Genomic DNA, 22,460 nt, shown 5'->3' on the forward strand with positions numbered 1-22,460 from the left:
AATGATGCACCATGCATGGTCAAAGGCAGAGGGTCCATCTCTCTGAATGGAAAGAGTAGTGCTGACAATGTGTACTGGGTTGATGGTCTCAAACACAACCTTCTAAGTGTTGCCCAGCTAAATGATAGTGGCCTTACTCTGCAATTCAAGAATGGAGTTTGCAGAATCAAAGGAAAAGATAGTAAATTGGTGGCAACTGGCATGCAGACCAAAGGTAACCTATTTCATCTGAGTGCAAATGTAAGTACCCGTCTTATGGCTAAGCTTGATGATAGTTGGATATGGCATAGAAAACTCTACCATGTAAACTTTGATAACATTGTGAAGGCTAGTAAGATCAAGGCAGTTAGAGGGTTGTCAATGCTAAACAAACCGGATAATACCTTGTGTAGAGAGTGTCAATTGGGGAAAATGTCTTCCTCAACCTTTAAAGGTAAATCTTTCACTGCTGACAACTTGCTTGATCTTGTGCATACTGATTTGTGTGGTCCTATGAAGACTAGAAGTGTGCAGGGTGATAGGTACTTCATGATCCTCACTGATGACTGCTCAAAAATGATGTGGGTCACATTCTTGAAAGATAAGTCTAAAGCTTTTGGAAAATTCACAGCTTTCAGAGCATTAGTGGAGAAGGAAAGTGGTAAAAGGATCAAATGTCTCAGAACTGATCAAGGAGGGGAATTCACTTCTGGCAAATTCAACAAGTATTGTGAATAATTTGGCATCAAGAGACAACTATCTACCCCCCAGACTCCATAGCAGAATGGCCTAGTAGAGAGGAATAACCAAACTATGGTTGAAGTAGCTAGAACCATGTTGATTCAAGGAAAGGTAGCTCACACCTTTTGGAGAGAAGCGGTGAGCACTGCAGTCTACACTATGAACCGGGTACTCATCAAGAAAGTTATGGACAAAACTGCTTATGAGTATTGGACCGGTAAGACACCTGTGGTTAGCTACTTTAGGGTATTTGGTAGCAAATGTTACATCAAGAAGAGTGAACATCAGGGAAAATTTGAAGCTAAATGTGATGAGGGAATATTTCTAGTATATTCCACCAAGAGTTAAGCTTTCAAGTGCTACAACAATAGGACTTAGAGAATTATGGAAAGTATCAATGTAAGAGTTGATGAATCCTCTGAGAAAACTAAGGAAACCGATAGTGAGCAAGCTATAAATGAACCAATTGCAACCTTTTGGGAACCGATTGTTAGTCAACCAAGTACCAGTAATAGTGTCCCTGAATCGATGATCGCTGATACTGATGAAGATGAGAATGAAGAGGAAAAGCAAGAAGAACCAATTAAGACCATTCCTCAGTATGTCAAGTTGAATCATGATCCTAAGAAGATCATAGGTGATAAGGATGCAAGAATCCTTACAAGAAGAAAGATCAAAGAAAACTCATGTATGATCTTTGAATTTCAGCCTAAATCATTCAAAGAGGCTCATAAAGATGAAGACTGGATCAAGGCAATGGAAGAGGAACTTGACTAGATAGAGAAAAATGGTACATGGTCCTTGGTACCCAGACTAGAGCATAAAAATGTCATTGGCACCAAATGGATGTTCAGAAATAAGTTGAATGAGGATTGCATAGTGATTAGGAATAAAGCAAAATTGGTGTGCAAAGGATATGCTCAAGAAGAAGGAGAAGACTATGGAGAAACCTTTGCTCCTGTAGCCAGATTAGAAGGAGTTCATATGCTTCTTGCATATGTAGCTTTTAAAAGGTTCAAAGTATATCAAATGGATGTAAAATCTACATTTCTAAATGGTGTACTTGAAGAGGAGGTATATATAGAGCAACTAGATGGGTTTTCCCTATCTGAAGACACTAATATGGTGTGCAGGCTACATAAAGCCTTATATGGTCTAAAGCAAGCACCTAGGGCATGGTATGAGCACCTACATTCCCATCTTGTGAATATTGGATTTGAGATAACAATTGAAGATAGCAATATCTACCTGAAGTCTGAAGGAGATCAGATCCTGATCTATGAGGTTTTTGTTGATGATATTATCTTTGGAGGAGATAACAAGATGAGTCATGAGTTTGCTGATGAGATGAAGAAAGAATTTGAGATGTCACTCATAGGGGAGATTAAGTTCTTCATTGGACTGCAGATCCAACAGATGAAAGATGGAATCTTTATCACTCAGTCCAAATATGTCAAAGAGGTGTTGAAGACCTTTGGCATGGAAGATAGCAAACCCGTTGGTACACTGATGGTGACCGGTTGCAAATTGACAAAAGAGGATGATTCCGCATTGGTTGATGAGAAGGAATACCGATCAATGATTTGTAAGTTGCATTATGTAGTGCATAGTAGACCGAATATTGCACATGCAGTTGGCATTACTACAAGGTTCTGGAAGAGTCCCAGAGAATCCCACTTGATTGCAGTCAAGTGGATTCTTAGGTATTTGAAGGGAATAGTTGACTATGGATTGTGGTACCCATACAACAATGATTTCAATATGAAAGTGTTCATAGATGCTAATTGGGTAGGTAATGTGGATGACTGAAAAAACACAACTAGTGGTGCATTCTTTCTCGGTGGTAGACTGGTCTCATGGATGAGTAAAAAGTAGAGTTGTATCTCTCAGTCTACAATGGAAGCGGAGTATGTTGCAACTTTCATGAACTACACTCATACAATTTGGATGAAGCATGTACTGGAAGGCTTCAAGATCCCTATATCTGAACTGGTAAGTATATTATGTGATAACACAAGTGCTATCAATATATCAAAGAATCCAGTTTTACATTCTAGAACCAAACATTTTGAGCTTAAGTATCATTTCTTGAGGGAAAAGGTTCAGAATAAGGAGATTGTACTGGAACATATTTCCAGTAAGGAGTAGTTAGAAGACATATTCACCAAGCCTCTCCAAAAGACTACATTTGTGCACTTAAGAGGTGAATTAGGGGTATTTCCCCTTCAGGAGGTGAGCTAAAAGTAATTGTTCCACATCAGTCAGGTATTGCAAAGTCAAATTTTTGTTGATTGATGTGTTGAAGGATGCTACTCCTCAGGGGGAGCAGCATAATGGAACAAAGATGCTTGTGCCTCCACTTTGGCATTGTTGTCAAAGGGGGAGAAGGAGTGAAGCGAAAAGATATCTGCAACAAATGAGGGAGAAGATGTGAAGTGGAGAAGATATCTTTGTATATTGCCATCAATGCCAAAGAGGGAGATTGTTGGCATTATGTGAACTAGCATGAAGACATAATGACATTGTATGATTGTCATTGATGTCAATATGTGACATAATGTGAACCGAGACATGTGATAGGTGAGTGATAGGTGAGGAGAGAGGAACCGACATATGTATGAACCGGTTTATATGCCAAAGTAAAGTGGTATATTTGTTCAAGATGAACCAGCATGTAGTTATGGGAACCGACACATGGAAGCATTGTGTTACTACCAGTTGGTAGGTAGTTTCCACTTCAGGATTTTTAGTTGGAGTACCTCAAGCCTATGTGACTCAATTGGTGATCTTTGTGTGATGAGTTAGCAGTATAATGGAGAATAGATCATGTTGCCATGTAAGCTCTGTGTGCGTGAAGGATCTTGCATAAAGAAGACTATTCCTATCTACCTCGGGAATGTGTGAAGTCTGTCAAATGGTGATAATGCATGATGGGTTATCAGCCACCATGAAATCGGTGGAAAATGGATGATGGAGAATGTCTTGAGATTGATTCAAGATTGTTGCATTTAATACAATATGATTCAATGGTCGGGATTGAACCGCTTGAATTGCTTAACCTAACAGGTTTAGGGTTTAGGGTTTAGGGTTTTTGCTATCGACTGGTCTGTTTCCCATAAGGTCAATGTTGTGTTTCTTTCTAAGGTTGTTGGCAAAAGTTGTAACTGTGTATCCAAGGGAAGTGATATGTGATTCTTGCTAGATCAAAAGAGAGAAGAGATATCTACAAAGTGGATGTGTAGAAGGAGAAGAGGAGCCAAAACGGATCTGCATTAGCATTGAGTGCTGTTATTAGATCATTGTAATTCCTGTTGATCTTTAACCACTTCAACAGTTGTGAAATCCCTTAACAGGGTAGCCTTAATTGGGCTTGATGCAAAATCCCTTAACAAGGTAGTCTTAACAGGCTTGATTCAAATCCCTTAATAGGGTAACTTGAGGTTAATGAGTTCTGAGAAGCTATAGAGCTTTGGAGATCCTTTAGCTATTGAGTTCTTGAAATCCTCTAACAAGGTAACCCTTACCAGGTTTAACCCTTTACCGAGTATTATAGCCATCCCTTAATCGAGTGATCCCTAACAGGATTGGTTCCTAGTAGAACATATTGTAATGTCTTTAACCGGAGAAGGCTCCTAATAGAGAAGAATTCAAAAGAGTTCAAAAGCAGCTTGTGGGTATTCATCCCCATCATGGTTTTCCCCAGTTGGGTTTCCACATGAAAAATATGTGTGTCATGTGTAATGCTTTTATCTTGTGATGCCTTGTTTTTATCTGTTGAGCATATGATGGTTCTATGTTTTATGCTTGTCTATAAAACATATTGAACTCATTGTTATGAAGATCTGATGTTAGTTTACCTATTCATGCATGAGAGCGTAATGGTACTATAGTATTGAGCTAAGAGGAAAGCTTAGTGAGTGATCGGTTTATGACTGTTTGAGCTGTACTAGATGTTACTGGTTGCACTCTATTTTAATCAGTATCCCTGTTTGTCAGTCACTTGGAGTATTTGTTGTCAAACCGGTTTTGGACTATATTTGTGTTTGTACTGATTCACCCCCCCACTCTCAATACCAGTTTGGTACTAGTGGTTCATGATTGAGTTATCACTCTCACCCACCAAACCCACTTGTCCACTAACTTCCTTCTAGATTCTTCTAATCCCCTTCTAATTACCCTAACCCCCCTCCTAATCATTTGCACATTCCTTTAAGAAAAATGTCACTTCTCAAAACATGCAAAGTCTTCACAGACCATTAAAGGCTTTGTGTCTTCAACAATTTACCCTCCAAAGTCTTCAATAACCATTAAAGGCTCTTACATGACCATAAATGGTTAGCTCAAACCCAACCTTTGGTTAGAGATTTTCTCTCTAACTCAACCATCCTTTAACTCATGGGTCTCTTCCAAAATTCATTGCTTTGACCATGGTTATCCATTTAACTCTTATACAAGAGTTTATCAATTGGATAAAAGCATTACCCTTGGATAAAAGCTTTATCCACTAACTCAAGCCTAACCAAACCCTCCTAGGGTAACCCTCATGTCTCCTCGGGCATTAAATTCTCCTTCCCTCTCCTCTCAAGCCATCTCATGCTGACACTTGTCATCATGGGATTGGGTTGAAATCCATCACATGGATCACAAACCCATCAAATCCTAGCCCTTCACAAGCTCACTCAATCTTGGCTATTCATTCAACATTTTTCCCTATATAAGGACCTCATTTCTCAAGAAAAGGAGGAAGCATTTTTGCATTGTTAATATACTTGTATGTTCATAGAGCTTTCTCATAGCAATCTTATTCTAGGAATTTGTATAGCAATAGATTTTAGATCATCTTTGAACCACTTTCAAATCTTCATGTCATCCATGGTTTTGTGCTAAAAGATGAGAGGTACTTACAATCACCCATTTGGATCTTGGAGATGAGAAGAGCAAGGGAGGAACATTTATAAGCATCTTTGGGAGCATCTTAGGGAGTCTTCTTTCTCTCTTTCATTTGTGTATGCTTTTCATTGTTTTCTTTATCTCTCTTGGTATGCTCTTAAGGTTTTTGAGTTCATTTGTGTTTGGTTTTGGTTGGAACTAATCAATTTGTTAGGATTCCCACAGATATTGAGAGGGGGGGGTGAATCAGTATCTAACCGGTATACTAAATTTCTTGACTAAAAACATGTAGAACATATTAGAATAGTGTACCGGTAAACAAGAAGTAATGCAATAAACAAAGATAAAAGAAACCACATGAAAAACACACCATAACACAAAGATTTAATGAAGAAACCTGGTGTATGAAAAACCTCGGTGGGATTTGTGACCCACAATATTCACTTACTAGCCAATAAGAGAATATTACTGCAACAAGAGGGGCCTGCACATGCAGGAAGGCCAAGTGCCTAGAGCTCATTGCTCAATAATAGAATGGGAAGTCTCACTGACTTACAAAATGGATTATATAAATCTAGTGTCTTGTATTGCTTCAGAATAGCATCTATAATGCTAGATCTAGTACCGGTTTCTTCTAAGCTTCTTACATAAACCCTTAACCTATAATTCGCATAATTGGTCTACCTTATTTCGTCTAATTACATTCTCTCATCCTTCTTCTACTAAATATTCTACAATGATCTCTTATATATATGAGTCATTTAACAATGTTTCCAAGTCGGCTTATAAATATTTTATAATAATAAATAAAATATATTACAACAAAAATCCTGTCGGCCTCTGTGCCGGTATGCTTCATTTCACTGCCGACGTCAGTGGTCTGAGTGCTAATGTAGAGTCTGATCTTGCTAGTGTCGGTGGAATGTCTTGCCAGTGTCATAGGATTGTAAGGTTGCCATCAATGAAAAAATCTTCAATCACCTACAATGTCTCATTGGAGTGTGCATATGCCAACAATCTCCCCCTTTGGCATTGATGGCAACACTCATGAAAAAATTTCAAAAGTGTATCCAAAACTTGTAATCCAAAAATTATTTCCAAAAATGTGTACCAAAAATATATGAGCTCTTCTTGAGCAGATAAGTCTTTTGCTGATTATTTTCTCATACTACTACTCCCCCTTTGGCATCAATGACAAAGGTTGTCAAGGTGTCAATAGAGTTGTAGTTTTATATCTCAACCTTGTAACTGGGTGGTTACAATTTGAAAAATATTTGCTGAAACCAAATATATGCTTTCTGTAAACTTTTTATTGTCTTTTATTGTTGCTTCTATTCTTTGAACTGTACCGGTGAGGTGCTACATATGCTCTGTCGGTGTTTTCTATCCTTGTACTAATGCCTCAGATATTTCCTTTCTCAAGGATGCTAGATAGTCCAATCTTGGACTTAGTCTTAGTCTCAGATTCTTAGCCTTGTTTATTATTCTTTCCTTTTCTCTTTCTAACTTAAGTAATTATTCCTCAAAACCTGTTATCTTTTGTTCAAAAACTGATAATGTATCAAGTGAGTTAACAAAATTGTCAGCAAGTTTATTGATTTCATCCTGTACCTTGCTCATTTTCTTATCTATGTCAACTGTTAGAAAGTTTGTCTTGCAAATGTCTCTGTATAGAGTTTTAAATTCCTTCAATGAGTTGCAGAGTTTTGATAGAAGTGTGTCAAATTCCCTAGTACACTTCTTTATTTGATCCTTAAAGAATTTTTGTTTTTCAATTTCCAACCTGTCTTTGAATGCCTCTTCCTTTATTTGCTCAACTGTCACCATGTTCTCAGTAATGTATTTAGACAAAGTTTTGAGTTGGCTCAAAGAATCCTTATTATCTACATTGTAGTTTGGAGCTATCATCTTCAAAATTGGGATTGTATCATCTATAGCTCTATATGCCTGTGAAATACAATCTGTTATTCTCTTAATGGAGTCCAAAAGAACTTTAGTTACATTTGTTGATTTGTAACCTGCTGAGGAGGAACCAACATTCTGAATTCTACCAGTGGAGGAAGTAACCATGCTTGTAGTGACCTCTGGTAGGTCAGTCTGTGTTTCCATTTCCTTAAGCAAGGGTTTTTGTTTCTCTCCTATTGTCGGTGGTACTATTTCCATATGAACTTGTTCCTGTTCTAGAGCCTGTTGCTCTGCTTGTCTCTTTGTTTGTTGATCTGTTTCAGTCTCTGTTTGAGTCTCTGCTTGTTGCCCTATGCTAACATCTTCCACTTTTCCTTCAGTGTTATCAATATTGTCAGTTACCGGTGGCTCACTAGCCATGTCTGTCTTACTGGTTGTGTTCTGGTCTATCATAATGTTGACTGCTTGAGTATCAAAATCAACTGTGTATAGTACCTCAAGATAAGGATTTGTATCCTCTATATCCATACTCTCATCTGCTAGTTGATCTTTAGTTGTTGTTACCAGTGGAGTAATCAGAGGCGATGGGGATAAGTTATCTTTTATTTTGATACTAGGAGGTCCACCAACCTTTCCTTTCCCTTTGTCCTTATCTTTCTAATATACTTTTATTGGTTTAGGATTTCTATACTCTTCCCATTTTTCCTTCTCAACAAGGAATATATCCCATGCATTTTTTGTTTCTTCTATTGCCTCATTTACTCTTCCAACCATTAGTGCAGTATGTCATTGTGCAATAGAGAATACTGACCAGTTGGCTTCTGCAATTAAGTCATCTATCTCCTTTGGTGAGTTTACTGGGTAAACAACAAGTAATTTTTCAACTTTAATTTTCTTATCAAGCTCTACAACAACTTGTCTTCTTGCTTCTAGTCTCTTGAATAGTTCATCTAGTAGTTCATGTACCACTTGCATTAAAAACTTCTTATAGATATCTAGGTGTAAATGATACTATTTTCAACTTGCTCTTTCTCATCTACTGATAGTGTATCATATAATTTTTCTATGTTCTTGAGTATTCCTTCCTCTGTGATTTCATTCAGCAATTTGTCAATTGGGGCAATGTTTTGTTGAGTCCTTTTCTTCTTAGGTATTATCTTTTTCTTTGGGGTTGTCTTCTTGACCGGAGACCTCACTGCCTGTTGTTTTTGTCTAGTTCTTCTAGGCAAGGGTGTGGATGTTGGTGAAGGATCCCTTTTCCTTACAACTCTTTTAAATGTTGCTGGCATGCCATTCTCTAAAGAAGTTGCTACTGGTGATAGGTGAGTTTCAAGCTATAATGTTGCTAACTCATCCTTAGTGATACCGATTTGTTTCAATACATCTTCTTTGATAGCCTTAGCCTACCTTGAGCCTCTTCTCATAATTGCTTCAACTTTCTTTACTCTCTTCTTAGATTAAATTTGGCTTTCAATGGTCTCAACACTACTGAATACTTCTTCCCTCGGTTCCTTGGGTGCTTCTAGAAGGGATTTTGCATAAGTTTCAATGATGTGATCATCAGTCTCTTAACCCATCTCAGTAACCCATATTGTTCTTGGGATAACTTCTTCCATCTAGATCTCATCCTTTTTAATTACAAAGCATATATCATCCTTATATTTGTTAACAATTATCTATGACAGTCTGATTCTTTTGTTCATTCTGGCCTTTAGTTCTTGGAAATACTCATTGATATTCTTTTCCTTGTTTTCACCCATGTTGTTGAATAGGTCTGATAACTATTTCCCTACCAGTATGTCAAATCTAAGGTTCTTGTTTCCTATACCGGGCACCTGTTTGGTTATGTGTAGCATTAATCATACAAGTAAATTACCAAATCTAAAAGTCCCTTTCTTATCCTTCTTGATTTTTCCTAAATTATCAATCAACTCATCCTTTAGCCATTCACATACATCAATTTTCATATTGTCCTTAACCATGTCATAAGCACTCTTTATGCATAAACTGGAAACTAAGTTAAGTCTATTTGCATGAGTTGCTTTGTAACCTAGAATCATGCTAACAAATCTCACATTTATGTCAGTTACATCATTAACCCTCAAGGACCTTTTGTCGGATGTTGCACCTGTTAGGTTTGTTACTAGGTCATTTGAGACCTTCTTTGTCTTGTCTAGTCTGTTACCGGTGGAAGGTAACCCTATTACAACTTTCACAACTTCCTTGGTAATTTTGTGAATCAAATCTAACCAAAAGAATGCACCATGTACCCTACTCAATACTATCCTAATAACTTCCTTAGGAAAGTCTGGAATGCTAAGGATCTCAGTGAATCCTAGGGCTTCAACAATTTTATGTTCAGGTTTCACATTTTCAAAATTATCACATATAACAGTTTTGTACATGTTTTTTATTTCTTCATCTCCTAGTTCTTCTATGTGGCAATGGATGTACATTCTAGGATCTTCTGCAAAAACAACTCCTTTGGGAATTTGGGAGAATGCACCAACATTGTCATCTTTCTAGCTATCTCGGGAACTAGCTGAAATACAGGCTGAGGGTGTTTGATTACCTTGACTATAGTAGGGTTTTCTATGAATTCAGGTGCAAAGGAGGATGCCATGATTATAAATACTTTTTTCTGCCTTAGGAAGGATTGATTGCTGAAGTGCTTTGCGTCTTTGCTCGAAATGCCTTAGCTCTATAAATTTCACGCTCTTCAAACATTTGAATTCTCAGTGAAGTGAAATGGAGCCAAAATCACAAATTTATAATGTCAATTTGTCATCTACCACATTTAATGCATGCCAATTAAGTAATCACTTAACTTTGTTTGTCGGTATAGAAGTAATTTTTCAACTTCTCATCATCAAGCAAGGGAATAATAGCATATGTCTCATTTGATTGCCAAACCCTCAAAGAAACTTTCTTCAATTTGATGAAGAGCTTCTTGCCGGTGGAGTACTATTTTGTTCTACCAGTGGAGTGTTGATTGGTTCTACTGGTGGAGGAGTATTTCCAACATTATTTACGTCTGACTTTCTAATCCATTGTTTTGAGAATTCTTGCTTAACCTCTTCAACTTTTTCTTTTCCTTTCAAACTAGAACTTTTGTTGTCTATTGGTGATCCTTTACTTCTACAGAATTTTACAATATGCCTAATCTTGTTACATGCATAGCAAGTCACATTATTCTTCTGAATAGCTTTCCCATAACCTATGCCGGTTTGTGTTCTACATTGATTAGATAGGTGTCCAAATCTTCCACAAACATAACATCTCACATTCATTCTATAATTTTTCAAAGTTATGACCAACTTTGTTGCATTTTGAACATTGACCGGTGGGTGTGTTGATATTTTGATAATTTCTAGATCTACATTGATTTCCTCTATGACCATACTTATTACAGTTAAAGTATTTTCCATTAAATTTGTAAGTAGTAGGTTGTCTTACTGGTTTCCTATGATCCTGTGTGTTTGTAGTACTAGATCTTTCTCCTGCCTCAAAGCCAATTCCACAAGTGTCACCATTAGGTTTCTGAATCTTCAACAAGTCACCAAGTTCTTCTGAGCTTTTCTTGAATTTTTCTTTGTGTTAATTTGCAATATCTAGTTCTCTTTCTAAGATCTCTTTCTATCTCATCACTTCATTGGAGTCATTCTATGTATGCATCAGATCTGTCTTCAGCAAGTCATTTTCATAGCTAAGTCTTGTGTTCTCATTTGTTGCATCACTTAGTCTTTTAGTCAAATCTTCTTCATTCTTCTTCCTATCTTCAATTTCCTTATAGAATCTCATGGTCATATCTTGCATCTCATTCCTTGTTGTTATGTTCTCTAGTTTTAGCTTGTTTATCATATCATTAAGAGTTTATTTTTCATCATCCTCAATTTGCATTTTTTCACAGAGTTCTCTTCTCTTGTTTGTTGCAATGGTAATATTTTCTTGAAGTGCTTGAATAATTTCCCGAGCTACCTTTAGATCATCTTCAAGTTTGATATTTTTCAATTTTTTTGTATCAAAATCTGAGAGAGTTGCTTCCAATTGCTTCATCAAATTTTCCATCTCTACCAGTGCCAAGATCTTCCTCAAGCTATTAGGCTTTTGAAAATAGAGGACCAAGCTCTAATGCCAATTGTTAGGATTCCCATAGATACTGAGAGGGGGGGGTGAATCAATATATAACCGGTATATTAAATTTCTTAACTTAAAACATGTAGAACATATTAGAATAGTATACCGATAAACAAGAAGTAATGCAATAAACAGACATAAAAGCAACCACATGAAAAACACACCATAACACAAAGATTTAATGAGGAACCCCAGTGTGGAAAAAACCTCGGTGGGATTTATGACCCACAATATTCACTTACTAGCCAATAAGAGAATATTACTACTACAAGAGGGGCCTGCACATGCAGGAAGGCCAAGTGCCTAGAGCTCACTGCTCAATAACAGAATGGGAAGTCTCACTTACTTACAAAATGGATTATATAATTCCAGTGTCTTGTTTTGCTTCAGAATAGCATCTATAATGCCAGATACAGTACAAGTTTCTACTCTGCTTCTTACATAAACCCTTAACCTATAATTTACATAATTGGTTTTCCTTATTTTGCCTTATTACATTCTCTCATCCTTCTTCTAAATATTCTACAATGATCTCTTATATATATGAGTCATTTTACAATGTTGCCAAGTCAGCTTATAAAGATTTTACAATAATAAACAAAATATATTACAACAAAAATCTTGTCGGCCTCTGTGCCGGTATGCTTCCTTTCACTGCCGATGCTAGTGGTCTGAGTGTTGGTGTAGAGTTTGACCTTGCTAGTGCCGATGGAATGTCTTGCCAGTGTCATAGGACTGTAAGGTTGCCATCAATGAAAAAACCTTCAATCACCTACAATGTCTCATTGGAGTGTGCATATGCCAACACTATTAACGTTTGAACTTGTGTTTGTGCCTTGTGCCTCTTTTGCATCGCATCACATACCATATCCCTCAAATAATGAACCTAATGATAAAACTTCTCATGTTGACCCTCAAGGGCTATCCACAGTACAAATTGAAGATAATCCTTTTTTCATACAAATCCTTTATATGATTCAGATATCTTAGATCCTCTGCCATCATGCACTCCAATTTCAATCATACCCACTTCTGAAGGCCTCATCCGAAATGCTTCCCCATCATGCAAAAACATGAACACCTTCCAAGAATCCCCCATGCATATCAACAATACTACTACTTCCTTAGAAGTGGCTCCATGTCAAGAGGATAATCTAAAAAATAAAGTGTAAAGTGGAAAATTGGATCCTAGTGACTCCCCACCTAGGAGAGAGAAAGGAAGCCACTAGGATGATTTTCACTTGGAAAGGAACTTTACATTCAAAAGAGGGGCTTGAATCCACTAGTTCCAAATCTGAGGGAAATAAGGATGTGAATTCCAAATGGATTGCAAGGGTTGAAGTGTGATTTACCCTCTTTTGTAAATGAGAAAGTTGACTTGTTGACTATGTGGAACAAAAAGAGAGAGATTGAGTGAAATGAGGAACTACTAGTTTGGGATCGTGTTGTAACTTCAGATCTGAGCTAATTAGAATGATATGGATCTTCCCTATAAATTTGGAGAAAATTTGTCGGAACCGTGATGGTCCTCCACAAAATCTGCGAAACGAAAAGGGTTCTTTCATCTCTGTAAATGAAACCCAAACCTACAATTAAAGCTTCACCTACAACCTACACATAGAAAAGAGAGGGAGAATGGTTGTAGATAGGGGTTTTCCTCATTTAAACCTTGGTTGGGGTTTCGATGTTGAAAGAAAGTAATTACAAATTCTTGAATGTAAACAATGGAAATGTATACCTTGTAGATCTGCAACTTGTTGATGATGATTACTTTTCTTCTTGAATGTAACCACACATGTTGTATGAAATGGAATGTAATATGACAAAACCCTAACACACACACACATATGCTTGCAAATGAATGTTGTAATGTTGCTCCAATGGATGAATACAAAGACTTGAATGCTTGAATGCTTGATGATGACCTTGAAATCCCGTATCTTATCCTTATGCCTCTCATCCTCCTAAATGAGGGAATTCAATCCCCTTTTATACATGCCTTGAGGATTAATTTCAACCACCAAAGGTCAGCAAAGAGGAATTACAAACCCCGAAGACAAATTTTGCATAGGAGACCGAACGGACCCAACTTAGGGCCACCCTAAGGGGTGGGGAAAAGGGTACCACGCCCATCTCCTTCCCTATTTTTGGGCTTGGATAGGGTCTAGAGAAACCACAGGTCTTGGAGGAGGAAGGGTGAAGGGATGAAAATGCATAAATAGGTCTTGGTTAGGAAGGAGATGTCATCGCCAAGGTGAGGACCTCAAATGTCGTTAAAATTGTAGGTTGCACAATTTAATGATACTACATTTTGTTAGGATTCCCACATATACTGAGAGGGGGGGGGGGGGGTGAATCAGTATCTAACCGGTATGAGCAAAATTTCAACTTAAAACATGCAAAACATATTAATATTGTGTACTGGTAAACATAAAGTAATGCAATAAACAAAGATAATAGTAATCACATGAAAAACACACCATAACACAATTATTTAACGAGGAAACCCAGTGTGGGAAAAACCTTAGTGGGATTTGTGACCCACAATATTCACTTACTAGCCAATAAGAGAATATTACTGCTACAAGAGGGCCTGCACATGCAGGAAGGCCAAGTGCCTAAAGCTCACTGCTCAAAATAGAAGTCTCAATGACTTACAAAATGGATTATATGAATCCAGTGTCTTGTACTACTTCAAAATAGCATCTATAATGCCAGATCCAGTACTGGTTTCTGTTCTACTTCTTACATAAACCCTTAACCTATAATTCGCATAATAGGTCTGCCTTATTTCACCTAATTACATTCCTCCATAATAATCCTACATCCTTACAATATTCTATAATGAACTCTCTTATATAAGAGTCATTTTATATCATGCCAAGTCAACTTACAATGTTTTGTACAATAATAAATAAAATATGTTACAATAAAATTCTTGTCGGCCTCTGTGTCAGTATGCTTCCTTTCACTGCCAGTGTCGGTGGTCTGAGTGCCAGTGTAGAGTCTGATCTTGCTAGTGCCGGTGGAATGCCTTGCCAGTGTCATAGGATTGTAAGGTTTCCATAAATGACAAAACCTTCAATCACCTACAATGTCTCATTGGAGTGTGCATTTGACAACAATCTCCCCCTTTGGCATTGATGGCAACACTCATGAGAAAATTCAAAAGTGTGTCCAAAAATTGAAGTCCAAAAATATGTTACCAAAAATGTGTGTACCAAAAATGTATGAACTCCCCCTAAGTAGATGAGTCCTTTGCTAATTATTTTCTCATTCCACTACTCCCCCTTTGGCATCAATGACAAAAGTTGTCAAGGTGTCAATAGAGTGTGGTTTTCTATCTCAACCTTGTAACCAAGTGGTTACAATTTTGAAAAAGATCCGCCAAAATTAAATTTAGGCTTTCAAGAAACTTCTTACTCTCTTTTATTGCTGCCTCTGTTCTTTGAACTATACCGATGAGGTGCTGCATTTTCTTTGCCGGTGTTTTCTGTCCCTGTACTAATGCTTCAAATATTTCTTTCCTTAAACATGCTAAGTAGTCCAACTTTGGACTTAATCTCCATTTCAGATCATGTGCCTTGCTTTTTATTTTCTCCTTTTCTCTTTCTAACTTTAGTAACTCTTCCTCAAAACCTATTATCTTTTGCTCAAAAATGGATAATGAATCAGATGAATTAATAAAATTGTCAACTAGCTTATTAATTTCTTCATGTATCTTGTTGATTTTCTTGTCAATGTCAATTGTCAAAAAGTTTGTCTTGCAAGTGTCTCTATACAAAGTTTTGAATTCCTTAAGTGTGTTGCACAGTTTTGGTAGAACTATGTCAAATTCCCTTGTACACTTCTTTATTTGATCCTCAAAAAATTTCTATTTTTCTTTTTATAACTTCTCTTTGAATGCATCTTCCTTTATTTGCTCAACTATCACTATGTTGTTAGTAATATACTTAGACAAAGTGTCAAGTTGACTCAAATAATCCTTATTGTCTATATTTCATTTTGGAGCTATCATCTTTAAAATTGGGATTGTCTCATCTATAGATTTATAGGCCTGTGAACTACAATCTGTTATTTTCTTCAAAGAATCTAAAAAAACTTCAGTTACATTGGTTGATTTAAATGTTGTAGAAGAGGAACCAACATAATGAATTCTATCGATGGGAGCACTATCCTTGCTTGCAGTGACCTCTGGTAGGTTAGTTTGTGTTTCCATTTCCTTAACCAATGGTTTACCTTGTTCACTAGATGTCGGTGGCACTGATTCTACATTTACCTCTTGCTATTCTAGAGCTAGTTGCTCAGCCTATTGTTCTATTTGTTGCTTTGTTTGTGTCTCTACCTGTTGTCCTGTGTTATCATCTGTTGGTTTTTCTTGTGTGTTATCAGTGTTATCATTTACCGGTGGCTCACTAGCCATATTTGTCTTACTGTTTGTGTCTTTTTCCACCACAATATTGACCTTTTGAGTATCAACATCCATAGTGTATAGTACCTCAGAGTTAGGATTAGTATCCTCTTGTGATGCATCCATACTGTCATCTACCAGTTGATCTTCAGTTGTTTGTATCGATGGAGTATCTTGAGGTAGTGGGGGTAAATTATTAGTTATATTTAAGCTTGGAGGACCACCAATCTTGCCTTTGCCTTTATCCTTATCCTTTTGATAAACTTTGATAGGCTTGGGATTCCTATACTCTTCTTATTTTTCTTTCTCCACAAGGAATGTATCCCATCCGTTAGCAGTTTCCTCTGCAACCTTATTTATTCTTCCAACCATTAGTGCAATATTCTGGTGTGCAATAGAGAATACTGACCGATTGGCCTCTGCAATTAGATCATCAATTTCTTTTAGAGAATTAACTAGGTAGACAACAAGTAATTTTTCAGTTTTGATTTTCTTGTCAAGCTCTACCATGGCTTGTCTTCTTGCTTCTAGTCTCTTGAATAGTTCATCTACAGCTTGCATTAAGAACTTCTTGTAGATGTCCAAGTGTAAAATAACACTGTTTTCAACCTTTTCTTTATCATCAGCTGACAGTGAGTCATACAATTTGTTGATGTTTTTAAGTTTTCCTTCTTCTGTGATCTCATCTAACAGACTGTCAATCAGAGCAATATTTTGTTGAGTCTTCTTCTTTGGTGTCAATTTCTTCTTCTTAGGGGTTGTATTCTTGACCAGAGACCTCACTTCCTGTTGTTTTTGCCTGGTTCTTCTTGGTGAAGGAGTGGATATCGGTGAAGGTTCTCTTTTCCTTACAACTCTTTTAAATGTTGTAGGCATATCACTCTTTGATGAAGTAGCTACCGGTGAAAGGTGAGTTTCATGTTGTAGTGCCTCCAACTCATCTTCAGTGATACTGGTTTGTTTCAGTACATCTTCTTTGATAGCCTTTGCCTATCTTGAACCTCTCCTCATAGTTGCTTCTACTTTCTTCACTCTCTTTTTGGATTGAATTTGGCTTTCAATGGTTTTAGCACTGCCAAATACTTCTTCCTTAGGTTCCTTGGGTGCTTCCAGAAGGGCTTTTGCGTATGTCTCATGATGTGGTCATCGGTCTCATAGCCCATTTCAGTAACCCAAATTGTTCTTGGGATCACTGCTTCCATTCAAATCTCATCTTTCTTGATCACAAAACATATGTCATCCTTATATTTATCCATAATTTTCTATGATAGTCTAACTTTGGTGTTCATTCTGGCTTTTAGTGCTAGAAAATATTCATTGATATTCTTCTCCTTGTTTTCACTCATATTGTTCAATAAGTCAACTAACTGTTTTCCTACTGGTATGTCAAATCCAAGGTTTTTGTTACCTATACTGGGAACCTGTTTTGTTATATGTAGCATCAGACATACAAGTAAATTGCCCTAAATGTCCCTTTCTTATCCTTCTTGATATTTCCTAGATTATCAATCAATTCATCTTTTAGCCACTCACATATATGAATTTTCACATTTTCATTAATCATATCATGTGCACTTTTTATGCATAAGCTGGAAACTGAGTTTAGTTAGTTTGCATGAGTTGTTTTGTAACCTAAAATCATGCTAATGAATTTCACATTTATATCAGTCACATCATTAACCCTTAAGGACCTTTTGTCGGATGTTGCACCTATTAGATTTATTACCAAGTCATTTGAGACCTTCTTTGTTTTGTCTGGTCTGTTACCAGTGGAGGGTAACCCTGTCACAGCTTTCACAACTTCCTTGGTAATTTTATGAATCGAATCAAGCCAAAAGAATTCACCATGTACTCTACTCAACACTATCCTTATAACTTCCTTAGGGAAATCCAGAATGATGAGGATTTCTATGAATCCTAGGGTTTCAACAATTTGATGTTCAGGTTTTACATTATCGGAATCATCACAGATAACAGTTTTGTACATGTTCTTGAATTCTTCATCTCCTAATTCTTCTATATGGCAATGGATATAAATTCTAGGGTCTTTTGCATAAACAACTCCTTTGGGAATTTGGGAAAAAAAACCTACATTATCATCCTTCTTTGCTATATTGGGAACCAGCTGAAATACGGGCCTAGGGCATTTGATCACTTCCAAAATAGGAGGGTTTGCTATGAATTTAGGTACAGAGGAGGATGCCATGATTATAAATACCTTTTTCTGCCTTTGAAAGATTGATTGCTGAAATGACTTGCCTCTTTTCTTGAAATGCCTTAGCTCTAGAGATTTTGCGCTCTTCGAATGTTTGAATTCTCGGTGAAGTAAAATGGAGCCAAAACCACTAATTTATAATGTTAAATTGCCAACTACCTCATTTAATGCATGCTGGTTAAGTAATCACTTAACTCTATTTGTCGGTATAGAAGTAATTTTCTACTTTTCACCATCAACCAAGGGAATAATAGCATATTTCACATTGATTGCCAAACCCTCAAAGAAATTTCTTCAATTGGATGAAGAGACTCCTGCCGGTGGAGTTATACTCTATTCTGTCGGTGGAGTATTGCTTGGTTCTATCAGTGGAGGAGTATTCCTATCCACATTCAATTCTGATTTCCTGATCCATTATTTTGAAAATTCATGCTTAACTTCTTCAACTTTTTCTTTTCCTTTCAAGCTAGGACCTTTGTTGTTTGCTGGTGAGGACTTGCTTCTACAAAATTTTGCAATATGCCCAATTTTTTTACATGCATAACAAGTCACATTATTTTTCTGAATAGCCTTTCGATAACCTATGCCAGTTTGTGTTCTACATTGATTAGATAAGTGTCCAAATCTTCCACAAATATAACATCTCACATTCATTCTGTAGTTTTTCAGAGTTATGACCAACTTTGTTGCATTTTGAACATTGACCAGTGGGTGTATTGGTATTCTGATAACTTTTAGATCTACATTGATTTTCTCTATGACCATACTTATTACAGTTAAAGCATTTTCCATTGAATTTATAAGCAATAGGTTGTCTTATCAGTTTGCTATGATCCTGTGTGTTTGTAGTACCAGAGCTTTCACTAACTTCAAAGCCAATTCCACAAGTGTCACCTTTAGGTTTCTGATTCTTCAACAAGTCACCAAGTTCTTCTGAGATTTTCCTAAATTTTTCTTTGTGTTGATTTGTTGTATCCAGTTCTCTTTCTAGGATTTCTTTTTGCCTCATCAGTTCATTTGAGTCATTTTGTGTATGCATTAGATCTGTCTTCAACAAATCATTTTCATAGCTAAGTCTTGTGTTCTCATTTGATGCATCATTTAGTCTTTTAGTCAAATCTTCTTCATTCTTCTTTCTATCTTCAATTTCCTTACAAAATCTCATAGTCATATCCTACATCTCATTCCTTGTTGTTATATTCTCTAGCTTTAGCTTGTTTATCATATCATTAAGAGTTTCTTTTTCATCATCCTCAATTTTCATTTTTTCACAAAGTTCTCTTCTCTTGTTTCTTGCAATGGTAAGATTTTCTTGAAGTGCTTGAATAATTTCCTAAGCTGCCTTTAGATCATCTTCAAGTTTGATATTTTTTAATTTTTCTGTATCAAAATATGAGAGAGCTACTTCCAATTGCTTCATCAAATTTTCCATGTCTACCAGTTTCAAGATCTTCCTCGAGTTGTTAGGCTTCTGAAAATAGAGGACTAGGCTCTTATACCAATTGTTAGGATTCCCATAGAACTAAGAGCGGGGGTGTGAATCAATATCTAACTGGTATGAGCAATTTTCAACTTAAAACATGTAGAACATATTAATAGTGTGTACTAGTAAACAAAAAGTAATGCAATAAACATAGATAACAGTAATCACATGAAAAACACACCATAACACAATGATTTAACGAGGAAACCCAGTGTGGGAAAAACCTTGGTGGGATTTGTGACCCACAATATTCACTTACTGGCCAATAAGAGAATATTACTACTACAAGAGGGGCCTCCACATATAGGAAGGCCAAGTGCCTAGAGCTCACTGCTCAAAATAGAAGTCTCACTGACTTACAAAATGGATTATATGAATCCAGTGTCTTGTACTGCTTCAAAATAGCATCTATAATGCCAGATCCAGTACCAGTTTCTGCTCTGCTTCTTACATAAACCCTTAACCTATAATTTGCATAATAGGTCTGCCTTATTTCATCTAATTACATTCCTCCATAATAATCCTACATCCTTACAATGTTCTATGATGAACTCTCTTATATAAGAGTCATTTTACATCTTGCCAAGTTGGCTTACAATGTTTTTACAATAATAAACAAAATATGTTACAATAAAATTCTTTTCGGCCTCTGTGTCAATATGCTTCCTTTCACTACCGGTGCTGGTGGTCTAAGTACCGGTGTAGAGTCTGATCTTGCTAGTGCTGGTGGAATGCCTTGCTGGTGTCATAGGATTGTAAGGTTGCCATCAATGACAAAACCTTCAATCACCTATAATGTCTCATTGGAGTGTGCATTTGCCAACACATTTAGCCTCCACTTTAGTGGGATTATGGCTTACGCCACTACTGCTAGTAAAGTAGAAGAAAGAGAGAGAGAGATGAAGATGAGAGACATGGAGAAATACCACAAGGAATATAAAACACCACTAATATTAAGGAGTAAAATTCCCCAATCTTAGGATCTCAACTCACGCCAACATATGCAAGAGAAACCAAAACAAAATGGCACAAGACACACACAAAAAAAAGACAAAGCACAAAAAGACAATGGTCCAAGAACAAGACACAAGATGACAAACTAATTAGGATGCAAAGACCAATGCCTTCACATAAACATGAGTGATCACATAAAAGAGAAAAGATGAAATCATCTATGAACCATCAATAGTAAAACTATGAGTTTATGAGAGGAAGAAGAGAGAGAATATGAGTACACACTTTGGTGATCCATGAGAAGAAATGTGAAGAAGAAATAAACCATGGACGTCTCACCCCTAAGAATAGGTAATCCATGGAGAGAAGGACATGGAAAATCCTGCCCCTAGAGCCTATCTAGGTGATCCATGTAAAGGGAGAGAGTGATAACACCGTTAGTTCCACTCAACCTCATGCACATATGTGCAAGTGAGGTTAAAAGTGCCTCATAGGAGTCTATGCTTGAGTACGCTACAACTTGTATAGAATGTTTAGTACAAGTATCAAGAAAGGTGTCACATCCCACTCTAAGAGTTTGTGCTCCGGTTTTGAGAATAATCACCCCGCATAAAAGAAAAGTGGCCTCATCTCTCTCTAAGAGACCATGATGTGGTTCTAAGAATGACCCACTATACAAGAGAAAAGTGATGACATCTTGCTCTAATAGTTTTCCCTCTAGTTCCAAGAATTTCCCACTATACAAGAGAAAAGTGACAACATCTTTCTCTAATAAGCTTCCCTCTAGTTCCAAGAATATTTCATTGTACCATGCATGAGAGACGTATAGTACAAAGGAGAAGTGTGTGTTTCACCCCCTTAAGATGTGAACATAGGTCAATGTTGATATCTTAAGGAAATAAGAACAAGTATACCTACCTTCATCACAAAGAAGATATCCGCTATGCAAAAATGTCATAAATCCAAGCAAGAGAGGGAATACTCTTCAAGCAAGGATAAGATAGTTGAAAAGAGATATCTTGTTGTAAGTGTAAAGGTGATCCTTGGAGGAGAAGAGATCTTCATTCAAAAGACATATACCCCCAAGAGGAGTTGTCTTAGACAAATATAACATATTCTAGAACAAGAAAAGGAAAGAACAAGAATGAAATCCTTCCTCCTATTTTTAGGTAAAAGGGATCCTTGATGAGGGATGACTCACTTTTATCCCCCAGAGGGATGGGCTAATTTATCATAGATGTACATTACCAAGTGTAAAAGATGTCATAGTCAAGCAATAACACCTCTTGTATAAGAGATAATCCTTGAGTGAACAACAATAATTCCACACAAGGAATGACATCAAGTAATAGAACTCACGCCATCCACTTAATAGGAAAAAGTGGATCCCTAGAGAAAGAGAGAGAGAAGGATCATTGCCCCCTAATCTAAGGGACAATGAGAAGAGATTGAACAATCTACTAGAGAGAGATTAAACATAAGAAAATGTGCAATAAACTTACATGAACACATGCAAGAAAAGACATTAGTAATTATAAAATACATGTCTCAAGAAGTGGTAATCTTCAAAAGGAAGAGAGAAAAAGAATCATATATTCCCCAAGGGGGATTAATCATAAAAGCATACCATTGTAATAAATGATAATTATGTATGAAAAATGAAGCTCCTAAAAGAAATAATGATAAATGAGAAAGAAAGAAAGGAAAGGAGTGAAAATCCTTGCCCCCCAAGTGAGGAGAACAAG

This window comes from Cryptomeria japonica, chromosome 8, assembly GCF_030272615.1.
Source record: "Cryptomeria japonica chromosome 8, Sugi_1.0, whole genome shotgun sequence".
Classification (NCBI taxonomy): domain Eukaryota; kingdom Viridiplantae; phylum Streptophyta; class Pinopsida; order Cupressales; family Cupressaceae; genus Cryptomeria; species Cryptomeria japonica.